Below are 12,675 nucleotides of genomic sequence, written 5' to 3' on the forward strand. Positions count from 1 at the left end.
CAAAGATCGCTTTGCCTTTAACAGCTCTAACGCACAAAGGTAAACCATATATTTGGGGCTCGAAGCAAGAAGAAGCCTTTCTAACGCTCAAGCGTTTGTTGTGTGAAGCTCCTGTTCTTGCGCTACCTGAGGGTAATGATGATTTTGTCGTGTACTGCGATGCCTCCAACCAAGGTCTCGGTTGTGTTCTTATGCAACGAGGCAAGGTTATCGCTTACGCATCAAGGCAACTTAAGGTTCATGAAAAGAATTATACAACTCACGACCTCGAACTTGGTGCAGTTGTTTTTGCCTTGAAGATCTGGAGACACTACCTTTATGGTACTAAGTGTATCCTCTACACTGACCATAAAAGCCTTCAGCATATCTTTGATCAAAAGGAACTTAACATGAGGCAAAGCCGATGGAACGAACTCATCAGCGATTACGATTGTGAGATCCGGTATCATCCTGGTAAGGCTAATGTGGTAGCCGATGCGCTCAGCCGAAAACCCTGCCATCTTAACTGTATCTTGCCGCGCACGCAGCTTCACTTCGCGCCGATCCAAAGCAACCTTGAATCGCGCATTCGTGACGCGCAGCGCGCATCCATCAGTAATGGTAACCTTCGCGCCGAGTTAGCGTGTGGCGCGGAAGCGCATTTTGTCCCTAATCTAAGTGGAATTCTCTGCTATCTCAATCGCATCTGGATTCCCTGTGATGAGAATCTTCGCGCTGATATCCTGTGTGAAGCGCACAAATCTCGGTATTCTATTCATCCTGGCGCTGATAAGATGTACAAGGATTTGCGCATTACTTATTGGTGGCCCGGTATGAAGAAGGATATTGCTGTGTTCGTAGCTAAATGCCTGACTTGTTCTAAGTAAAAGCTGAACACCAACGCCCATCTGGTTTGCTCGAACAACCAGAAATTCCTACGTGGAAATGGGAAGGTATAGCGATGGACTTTATTACCAAGTTACCTTTGACAGCAAGCAAGCATGATAGCATTTGGGTAATAGTGGATCGTTTGACTAAGTCTGCTCACTTTCTGCCCATTCGTGAAAACTACCGTGTTGAGCAACTCGCGCAGCTTTATGTCAAGGAAATTGTCTGCCGCCATGGTACTCCTTTGAGCATCATATCCGATCGCGATGGCCGTTTTATATCTCGCTTTTGGAAATCTCTCCAATCTGCGCTAGGAACTCGCTTGGACATGAGTACGGCATATCATCCCCAGACTGACGGTCAGTCTGAGCGAACTATTCAAACTCTTGAGGATATGCTCCGATCTTGTGTTCTTGATTTTGGAGGTAATTGGGATTCACACCTGCCTTTGATTGAGTTTTCTTATAATAACAGCTATCATTCCAGTATTGGTATGGCCCCATTTGAAGCACTTTACGGTCGTAAGTGCCGCTCCCCGATCTGTTGGAGCGAAGTGGGTGAAACTCAAATCACAGGACCCGAACTTGTTCAAGAGACAACCGATAAAATCGCCAAGATCCGTGATCATCTGCTGACTGCCAGAAGCCGACAGAAGAGTTACGCAGATCGTAGGCGGAAGCCTCTCGAATTTCAAGTTGGTGATCTTGTTCTCCTCAAAGTGTCGCCCTGGAAGGGTGTTGTCCGCTTTGGGAAGAAAGGTAAGCTTGCTCCTCGTTATGTTGGTCCATTCAAGATTCTCGCGCGTGTAGGAAAAGTTGCCTACAGACTTGACCTACCGCCCGCGCTCAGTAATGTGCATCCAACGTTCCATGTATCCAATCTCAAGAAGTGTTTAGCTGACGAGAACCTTCACATTTCACTTGATGAAGTTCAAGTTGATGAAACTATGCATTTCGTGGAGAAGCCTGTTGAGATTATGGATCGCGAGGTAAAGCAAACCAAGCGCAGTCGTATCCCTATCGTGAAAGTTCGCTGGGAGTCCAAGCGCAGAGCCGAGTTTACATGGGAAATGGAAGATCAAATGAAGATCAAGTACCCGCACCTGTTCTCTGCGCAACCTACTTCGAGATAAATTTCGGGACGAAATTTCTTAAAGTAGGGGAGACTGTGACATCTGCCCCGATCCGACCCGACCCAGGTACCCGTTTCTCTGACCCGATCTCTTTCTTTTATGATTTAATATTTATTTATACTTATATTTTACTTTTAATAATAATAATATATTTTCCTTCCCGCCTCTTTCTCTCTTTCTTTCCGCCGTCCCGTCCCTCTTCTTCTCTCTTTCCGCCTTCTTTTCCCTCTTGTCGCCGTCCCGCCCTTACGCCTTGTTTCCCTCTTTTTCTTCTAACTCTTTGCTTGTCCTTTGTTCCTTCCCGCCTAAGGTTGTCTGCGCAGCTCCACGCGCCAGACCCCGTACAAGAAAGCCTGCGTGAAGACCATCTGTTCCAGCGATACGCGAGACGAACTCTTCTCGCAGCGCGCTAAGGATTGTAATTCTTCTCGCAACGCGCGAAGAACGGTAGTTCTTCCCGCGACGCGCTAAGGATTTGTAGTTCTTCTCGCAGCGCGCTAAGAATCGTAGTTCATCCCTCGACGCGCGAAGAATTATAGTTCTTCCCGCGGCGCGCTAGGAATTTTAGTTCCTCCCGCGGCGCGCTAAGAAATGTGATTCTTCCCGCGGCGCGCTTAGAAATGTAGTTCTTTCCGCGACGCGTTAAGGTTGGTTCCGTCTGCCTTCGCGCTCGCGCTCTCTTGACCTTCTGTGTCTGCCTTCGCGCTCAAGCCTTCTCGCGCTAAACCCTTTGAGTTTTCTTCTGTTTAATCTAGCCATTTGCTTTTGTGTTGTCTTATCTTTTGTGCTGTTGACCTAATCTGCTTTATGTCTGAAAAGTTACTTTCGGCGCAGCATGCGCACCAACCCCATTGGCTGGCAGAAAAAGTGACTGACATTATCTTTTGAGATCTGCTTTTTCCATGCTTGACCAGTACCTTTTTCTGATCCGCCCATGCTTTTTACTGTTCCCTGTCAGCCTTTTTCTCTTCTTCCCTGCTGCCATATCTTTTGATATCTTTTGCTTTTGGAATCTTTTGCTTTTTGAGATCTTTTTCCCCTTTTCTAGGGATTGTGTTCCCTAGGGTTTCTCTATAAATAATAATAATAATATTTTCATAACACTACACACACAAAACACTTAATCTCTCCTGTTCTCTTGCTCCTTGCTCTCTCTGCCGCCTCCTCTCTGCCTCCGTCTTCCTCCCTGTTCTACCCTGCTTTTCCGGTAATATATATTATATATAATAATTTACTTATTAATTATGCTAACTTATAATCAAGACTTAAAACAAATCATTAAAACGATAATCTTTAATTCTAGGTTAACTTGTGCTTGTTTAAAGTTGGTTCTTGCTTTATCTTACACCGCATCGTTTATCAAGTGAGTAATCTCGTACCTAATCCCTTTTTATTTTTACTGTTTTGGGATGTTCATGTGTTCGTACAAACTTAGAGTCTTAAACTTGTTTATGAACTTTAGTCGCGCAGTATCCCATGTGTTGAGGACGTTTACTTGGCTGTTATTTGTATGTGTGTATCATTAACCGCTTTGTTCGGCCTATTCCGCAGTTTTCATGGATCCATTAGATGAACACGGGAGACCTATCGTTTACGGTTTTCTTTGTTTACACTTGCACAGATGTTTTCTCGTTTTTGTGCTCAATTGGGAGCACGGATTGAACTATGAACTATGAGCTATGATCTATTTAGGCTTGATCACAATCTGATTGCACCCTTGTTAAACACCAGACATACACGTGTTGCGCGCAGATTTATTGTTATCTATGTATTGTATTAAACTTGATTTCTCACCAACACGCAAGTGTTTGACGTTTATTTTAACACATGTTCAGGTTTGCAGTAGCTGTTTTGGAGCTTGTGGACACGTAGGAAGTTTTCTTTATTTTGGACCTAGATTAAAATGTATCAAGACAAGTTTTTGCTGTTCGAATATTATGATTTATAATATATTGATTTATGATGTTTTATGTTATCTTGTTTACTTTGCGCGTGCGCGAATGAATGTATTTATTAAATATTGACACCCAATAGTGTCACGAGTAATGAAACAATATGTGGCGCCCCGATGTATAATCCGCCTTTGGTCGGGGTGTTACAGATTGGTATCAGAGCTCGTTGACTTTAGGATAGGTGGTTAGACGTAACGGCCTAGAATACCTAAGAGTCCCCTCTCGCGCATGAGAGAAATCTCATGTTTGCACGCTTATTGTTAATTACTCGTTATTTATGAATATGCTCGCGCTTGCGCAGTATGTGATCTTATGTTTTATTTCGCGATATTTCGATTTTTAATTGAATTTCGATTTTTATTGATTTTCTTACATATTCGTTTGTTGGATTTGAAAATCCGAAAAGTCATGGTGATACATGAATTGTCGATTCTTGATTCAAATTTGTTACCTTTATTAAGTCTGCATTTAGGGTCATTTATTTTACTTTAACTTTTGACAGTAACTGACTCCGCGAAACCAAGCTTTTTAAGGTCATACTTTGCGCTAAAACCAAGATATTAACTAAAATTAAAATTTTTTTAGAATGCCTCCACTATCAGCTCGCCATCTTAAGAAGAAAGAAGCCGCGCGCAGACGTTCGCAGCAACGTTCCCAGGAAATGGCCGCCGCAATAGCCCAAGCCTTAAGCCAAAACAATGCTAACACCTCTGGTTACAACATTAAGTCCTTTAACGCGGGTAACCCTCCAAAGTTCACAGGTCTTGAAGGAGCCACCGTGATGCTCCAGTGGCTTGAGAAAATAGAAAACACTTTCCTCCACACCCAATGCCCTCCTGACAGACGAACCCTATATGCTTCCAGTGTCCTGGAATCTAGAGCGCTTACATGGTGGAATGGAGTAGCTCATGCGCGTGGCGCAGAAACTGCTTCCAACATGCTCTGGGAGGAATTTAAGGAAATTCTGACACGAGAATTCTGCCCTCCCAACGAAGTTAAGCGCCTGGAGGAAGAATTTTGGAATCTTAAGCAATACAGTGGCGAAGCGCGCGAGTACGCGACGCGCTTCCATGAACTAAGTTTGCTGGTCCCTCACCTTGTTACCCCTTCCCGCCGAGCCATAGAGAAATTCCTTGGGGGTCTCCCCATGGAAATTCAAGATTCTGTATGGGCCAGAAACCCAGTAACCCTCTCTGACGCCATTGAGTTGGCCGCTGTGCTCAGCGACAACCATGTCAGAGCAGGAACCCTGTTCCTGCGGGGAGCTGAAAAGACCAAACTCACCAAGACTGCCCCTGAACCAACAGAAACCAAATCAGAACCCTCAAACCGTAACAACCTCAAGCGCAGGCGCAAGGCCTATGCGCTTACCAACCCGCCCATTGTCCAGCAACCCATCTACCAACCTCCAGTTTACACGCCTAACCCTCTGTCAGCCTACCCAACACCTCCTGTAGTCCATAACTATGCCTTAACCAATCCCGCACTCCCTGCCCCGCCACCTAAGAAACCTTACACAGGAAATCAACCCTTTTGCCCAACCTGTAGACTTCACCACCCAACCCAAACCCCGTGTCGACAATGTAACCGATGTGGCCGCGTTGGTCACTCTGCCGAATACTGTAGAGTCCCTCTCGCCAACACAACTGCGCCAACACCACCAGTCTACCCGCAGAACCCACAACCAACCTACCAAAACCCACGACCCAGGTCGTGCTACAACTGCGGTGATCCCAGTCATTTCCGGAACGCGTGCCCGAGACTACAAGTGCAAATCACACAAGCGAATCCGGTGAACCAGATTTCGAACCAAGTGACACGCGGACGAGCTTTTAACATAACCGCGCACCAAGCGCAAGCGAATAATGACGTAGTTAATGGTACATTTTTGCTTAACGGATTTTATGCTTCTGTACTTTTTGATACTGGCGCCGATCGAAGTTTTATTTCTCGCGCGTTTGAGCAGAAGCTTGCGCGACCGCGCGATAACTTAAAAGAAGATTTTTCAGTTGAATTGGCTAACGGTGAAACTGTTTTAATTAACTCGGTGATTAAAGATTGCACGCTTAACCTTAACGAAAACGATTTTCTGATCGACCTCATCCCCATGCCTCTTGGAAGCTTTGATGTTATCATTGGTATGGACTGGCTCTCGAAGAATCACGCCGAAGTTATTTGCGCCAAGAAGATGATTCGCATACCTCGAGAAAATGGTGATCTTCATATCTACGGCGAAAAACCCTCCCGCGGTCTTAAACTTACGTCTTGCGCCGAAGCCCGAAGGCTCATGCGGAAAAGGTGTATTGCATTCTTAGCCCATGTGGTTAAACCTGCTGAAGAAAAGAAGAAGCTTCGCGATATCCCCGTTGTGCGTGATTTCCCTGAAGTTTTTCCTGATGATCTTCCTGGTATCCCTCCCGCTCGTGAAGTCGAGTTCCGTATTGATCTTGTCCCTGGTGCTTCCCCCGTAGCTAAATCTCCTTACCGTCTTGCGCCCGCTGAGATGCAAGAATTGGCAAGCCAACTTCAAGAGTTGACTGCTAAAGGATTCATTCGCCCTAGCTCTTCGCCCTGGGGTGCTCCGGTGTTGTTCGTTAAAAAGAAAGATGGATCGTTTCGCATGTGTATTGATTACCGCGAGTTGAACAAACTCACTATTAAGAACCGGTATCCCTTACCGCGTACTGACGACCTCTTTGATCAACTCCAAGGTGCCTCTTGTTTCTCCAAGATTGATCTCCGCTCTGGCTATCACCAGTTGCGCATCCGCGATGAAGATGTTCCGAAGACTGCTTTTCGAACTCGTTATGGCCATTTTGAATTCTTGGTCATGTCCTTCGGTTTAACCAACGCACCCGCCGTTTTCATGGATCTAATGAATCGGGTGTGTAGGCCTTTCTTGGATAAATTCGTGATCGTGTTTATCGATGATGTTCTGGTGTATTCTAAGACCAAGGCCGAGCATGAGCAACATCTCCGATTGGTATTGCAAAAGCTTAGAGCTGAGCAACTCTATGCTAAGCTTTCCAAGTGTGAATTCTGGTCTGATGAAGTACAGTTTCTTGGTCATGTTGTTAACAAGATGGGTATTCATGTCGACCCATCCAAGATTGAAGCAATCAAGAACTGGATTACGCCATCCACTCCTTCTGAGATCCGTTCCTTTCTGGGCTTAGCTGGTTTCTACCGGCGATTTATTTCGAACTTCTCAAAGATCGCTTTGCCTTTAACAGCTCTAACGCACAAAGGTAAACCATATATTTGGGGCTCGAAGCAAGAAGAAGCCTTTCTAACGCTCAAGCGTTTGTTGTGTGAAGCTCCTGTTCTTGCGCTACCTGAGGGTAATGATGATTTTGTCGTGTACTGCGATGCCTCCAACCAAGGTCTCGGTTGTGTTCTTATGCAACGAGGCAAGGTTATCGCTTACGCATCAAGGCAACTTAAGGTTCATGAAAAGAATTATACAACTCACGACCTCGAACTTGGTGCAGTTGTTTTTGCCTTGAAGATCTGGAGACACTACCTTTATGGTACTAAGTGTATCCTCTACACTGACCATAAAAGCCTTCAGCATATCTTTGATCAAAAGGAACTTAACATGAGGCTAAAACAAGCCAAGGAAACTGTTGAGTTGTTAAACTCTCAGATCCCTGCTCTTGAGACGTCTGTTTCTTCCCTCGCGCAGGACCGTCAATGGCTGATTTCACAGGGTGTGACTCGTTGCGCTTATGCGATGAAATACTCAGACGAGTTTCAGACCCTTGTGATGGATTGTAATGCGGCGTCGCGCTTGGTGGGTCGAGATGAAGGGTTTAAGGATGGTTATGAATATGGCATGCTAAAGAAGAATCCATCCGACTACCCTTATCAGCTCGACGTTGTCTGCGCTGACATGGCTGAGGTGGGGGAGAAGTACCTGAATACTCCAATTCCCATCCTTGAGCAGGTATTTTAACCTTAATGAGTTTACTTGACTTATTTTCATAATCTTTTGTACTCATACTGTTCCTTGTGACTTGCAGATAGCCGCGATCTTGGCGCTTTAAAGAAATTACTTGATGAATGTGAAGGGACTGGTGGCAATGATGATGGCGCGGGCAACGCTACCTCTGCCAGCGGCTCTAGCGTGGCCAAAGGACCTACTCTTGACGCTATCATAATAGAAGACGACTATATTCAAGACGAACAGCTTGATTATGGAAAGTTTGGAGATAACGAGGAGCGGGCTGCGCTAGATGCTGAGGGATGAAGTAATGATGAGGACGATGAAGAGGCTGATATTGATATAGAGACTTGAAAAGCCCTTCTTGTTTTTTTTTTTTTTTTTTTTTTTTTTGTATTTGTAGTTTTTACCTCATCATTTGTAAATTTGTAAACTTCTATGTTTGTGGAATGAAATTTTGTTTTTCCCTTATTCGCATCTTGCGCATTCCCAATTCGTCTCTTTATATTGCATGTTTGTGCTCGTTGAATATAAGGTATGCTTACACATTGAAACTTGGACAAGGCTGTAAGGAAATTATTTTATTTAATCCGTAACAGTTGTCATATTTCAAGTTATTTTGCAATATTCTGAATATGCTGACACGTGCCTTAGCATTTCATTGTTCCTCTTTTGCGCGACGTTATCGTGCATTTATTATAGGGAATTATGAATGAGTTTTTTAGCCTTTACGTGTCAGTATGTGTTACTCTGCTTATATCCATTATAATCCCATGCGCGGCCCCGACCTGAGACCTTAACAACTATGCTTTGGCATGTGCTTTGCCTTAGTTGTGCTTAGGTATTTTTATGGTCCAGCTACGCAATACGTAGGATGGATGCTATGAGTAATTTGAGCTAAGGCTCATATTATCGGGCTAAGGCCCTGAGCTAAGGCTCATATTATTGGGCTAAGGCCCTGACGTTTTAGAGTTAAAACTCGTTAACGCGTTTGAGCTTGAAGCTCGCGCATGTATGTTTTACTTCGTTTTAATTTTAGTTTGATGTCAATACAATGTTGTCATATTGCTCAAAATTAATAAAGGGAAGTGTGAAACATGTATGCAAAAGGTAATAAAACGCATATTAAGAGAAAATAGCGCGTATCATTATTCATAATGGCTTAAAAAGCCTTGATTACAAACTTGACAACTTTTACATGAAACATTTTCTAAGTTGTGCTGCGTTCCATGTGCGCGGGATCTTCTTTCCATTTAAATCTTTTAAAGCGTATGCGCCTTTTCCCAATTCTTCCGTGACTTGATAAGGTCCCTCCCAGTTGGGAGACATCTTTCCCGAGGGTATTGCGCGACTAGCTTCATTGTTTCGAAGGACAAAATCATTCTTCTTGAAGTGGCATTCTTTCACGCACTGATTGTAATATTTTTCTAGTTTTTTCTTGTATTTGGCTTCACTGATGATAGCCGCCTCTCTGCGCCCTTCAAGTAAATTGAGATCCAACCTCCTTTCTTGCTCATTATCTGTCTTACTCATCATGAGCACTCTATAGGATGGGCATCCAATTTCTGCTGGAATCATAGCCTCCGTTCCATAGGTTAGGCTGAACGGGGACTCGCCATTGCTGGTTTTGCTTAATGTCCTGTGCGCCCACAGGACATTAGGTAAATCCTCGACCCATGCATGGGACTCTCCCTCCAACCTTTTCTTCAGCCCATTCAGCAAGCTCTGGTTCGCGCGTTCCACTTGGCCATTCCCTTGAGGGTGGTATACTGAAGTGAAGACCTGGTTGATGCGCAATTCCTTGAGCCAACTGGATATCTTCTTGTCAGTGAATTGTTTGCCATTGTCGCTCACGATTTCCATGGGCAGGCCAAAACGGCATACGATGTGGCTCCAAATAAATTGCTTCATTGCCTCGGCTGTGATTTTTGCCAGTGGCTTGGCTTCAACCCATTTTGTGAAATAGTCTACTGCCACTACCAAAAACTTTACTCGCCCTGGCGCTTGCGGCAAGGGACCCACAATATCGATTGCCCACTTGTGGAAAGGCCATGCAGAGGTCACCGGAATCAAGTTGTTCTTTGGTCGCATGGTATTTGGCGCATAGCTCTGACACGCTTTGCATTTTTGGATCTCTTTTAACGCGTCCAAGTACATGCCTGGCCAATAGTAACCTGCGTTCATTGCCTTGGCGACCACCATGCGCGGGCCAGCATGTATTCCGCAGATTCCTTCATGTATCTCTCTGATCACATAGCTTGCTTCCTCAGGATCTAGGCATTTCATGAGTGGTCCAAGATAAGAGCGTCGATATAACGTACCATCGAGCAGTTCGTAGTTCTGCGACTTGTGTCTTATCTTCCTCGCCTGTGCGCGATCGTCTGGTACCTTTCCCTCCTTCAAGAATTCCATTATTGGAGTTATCCATGATGAAGGTGTTGTATGAATTACAAGAACAGACTTCGCTCCCACTGACGGGTTGCTCATTACTTCCACCCTGACATCTTTGCCAAAATGATCGAAGCTGGTTGATGCCATTTTGCTTAGTACGTCGGTGGACTTATTTTCACTGCGCGGTATGTGTATGATTCTGAAAAAGTCAAATTGTTCGGTGAGTTTTTTCGCCTGCTCTAGATACAGAGGCATGGTGTTCTCCTTGGCATCATAAAGGCCATTGACTTGTGCTGCTACCAGGTATGAATCTACATGAGCCTCTAGCTTTTTAACTCCGAACTTGTGCGCGATGCGCAAACCAGCCAGCAGGGCTTCATTCTCAGCTTCATTGTTGGTGCTCTTGAAATCCAACCTGATTGCGTAGGTATACTCATGATTTTCTGGATCCACCAGTTTGAGGCCTGCGCCGGACCCTTCGTTGTTTGAAGCTCCATCAGTGAATAATCTCCAAACGTTTTCTTCATTATTGGCTTGCGGAGGGTCTACTTCGCGCTGAGCCTCTTCGACTTTTCCTTCAGGGATTTCTGCGATGAAATCAGCTAAGACTTGTCCCTTGATTGCTGGACGAGGCTTATAGGTGATCGTGTGCTCCCCTAATTCCAGCGTCCATTTTGTCAGCCTTCCTGAGAGCGCGGGACGCCGCAAGACTTGCTGGATGTTGTAACCAGTCAGGACTTCAATAGGATGACCATTGAAATATCTGTGAAGCTTGCGCGACGCATGCGTTAGTGATAAAACTAACTTTTCTATGATGGTGTAGCGCGTCTCCGGATCTGTCAGCACCCGACTTACATAATAAATTGGTGTTTGGATTCCCTTGCGATCCACCAACAATACTGCGCCAATGGCGCGTTCTCCTGCTGATAGGTATAACGTTAAAGTTTCACCAGGTAGTGGAGCTGTGAGCGCATGCAGATTTATCAGACATTCTTTTATCTCACTGAAACTTGCTCGGCCTCAGGCGTCCACTTGAATTGGCTTTTCTTTAAGCAATTTCTCAATGTGTTAATGAATGGGGTAGATTTGCTTGCATGGTTTGCTAGGAACCTGTTAATTGATACCAATCTACCATTCAACTTTTGAACTTCCTTCATGGTGGATGGTGAGGGCATGATGAGGATAGCCTCCACCTTCTCTGGGTTCACCTTGAAACCATCCTTGGTGACCATTATGCCAAGAAATTTCCCTTCTTCCACGCCGAATGTGCATTTGCTCGGGTTGAGCTTCATGTTTACTTCCTTTAGGCGCCGAAGGGTTTCTTCGATGTCTTTGAGCATTTGTTTTTCCTCCCTGCTTTTAATCACCAAATCATCCACGTAGACTTCTAAGTTTTTTTCAATCTGCTCGTTGAAAATTGCATCCATGAGTCTTTGGTAAGTGGCTCCTGCATTCTTCAAACCAAAGGGCATTTTTGTGTAACAGAAAACACCCTTGTCAGTTCTGAAAGCAGTCTTGTCTTCATCATGTGGTGCCATTTGAATTTGGTGATAGCCCTTATAGGCATCCAGGAAACATTTGAGCTTAAATGGTGCCACAGAGTCCACCTTCGCGTCAATGTTTGGGAGGGGGTAACAATCTTTTGGACACGCTTTGTTGAGGTCTTTGAAATCAATGCACATTCTCTATTACCCATTGCTCTTCTTTACCATCACAGGATTGGTTACCCATGTTTGGTATCGTATTGGGCGAACGATATTCGCTTGCAGTAGATCTTCTACTTGCTCATTCATGGCCTTTGTCTTCTCGTCTCCCATGACTCTTTTCTTTTGAGCAATTGGCTCTACAGACTTGAATGTGTTGAGAGAGTGCTGCGCCAGGTCTCGTGGAACCCCAGTCATATCAGAATGTTGCCACGCGAAGACTGACGTATACGTTGTGAGCAATCTTTTCATTCTCACCCTTGTGTCATCTGATATAGTAGCTCCGATTGTGATTGTTTGTTCTGGGAATTTTGGGTTGAGAATCCATTCCTCTGGCGCGTTGTTTGCCACTGGAAGCTTCATTCTCCCTTCTCGAGGTATACTTGTTACTGCGCATAAATGATCTCGATACACAAATGTTACTCCTGTTGGTGTTGGGAACCCCAACGCGCCATGCGCTGGTGACGGTATGGCGTTGAATTGGGCAATCGTTCCTCTACCCAAGATCATACTATGGCATGAAGTGGTGGGCAAGACCAGAAAGTTGACAATTTCAGCTCGCTTGTGCTTCTCATTCCCCATAGTTAGTTCGAATTGTATCTGACCTAGGGGGTGAATAATTTCGTTTGAGACACCTGAGATTGGTGCATTCACAACTTCGAGCCTTGCTTGGTCCTCTGGATCCAA

This window comes from Bidens hawaiensis, unplaced genomic scaffold, assembly GCF_021521415.1.
Source record: "Bidens hawaiensis isolate Kalapana, Puna unplaced genomic scaffold, B.hawaiensis_p1.1 tig00017348_1, whole genome shotgun sequence".
In the NCBI taxonomy this organism is placed as follows: domain Eukaryota; kingdom Viridiplantae; phylum Streptophyta; class Magnoliopsida; order Asterales; family Asteraceae; genus Bidens; species Bidens hawaiensis.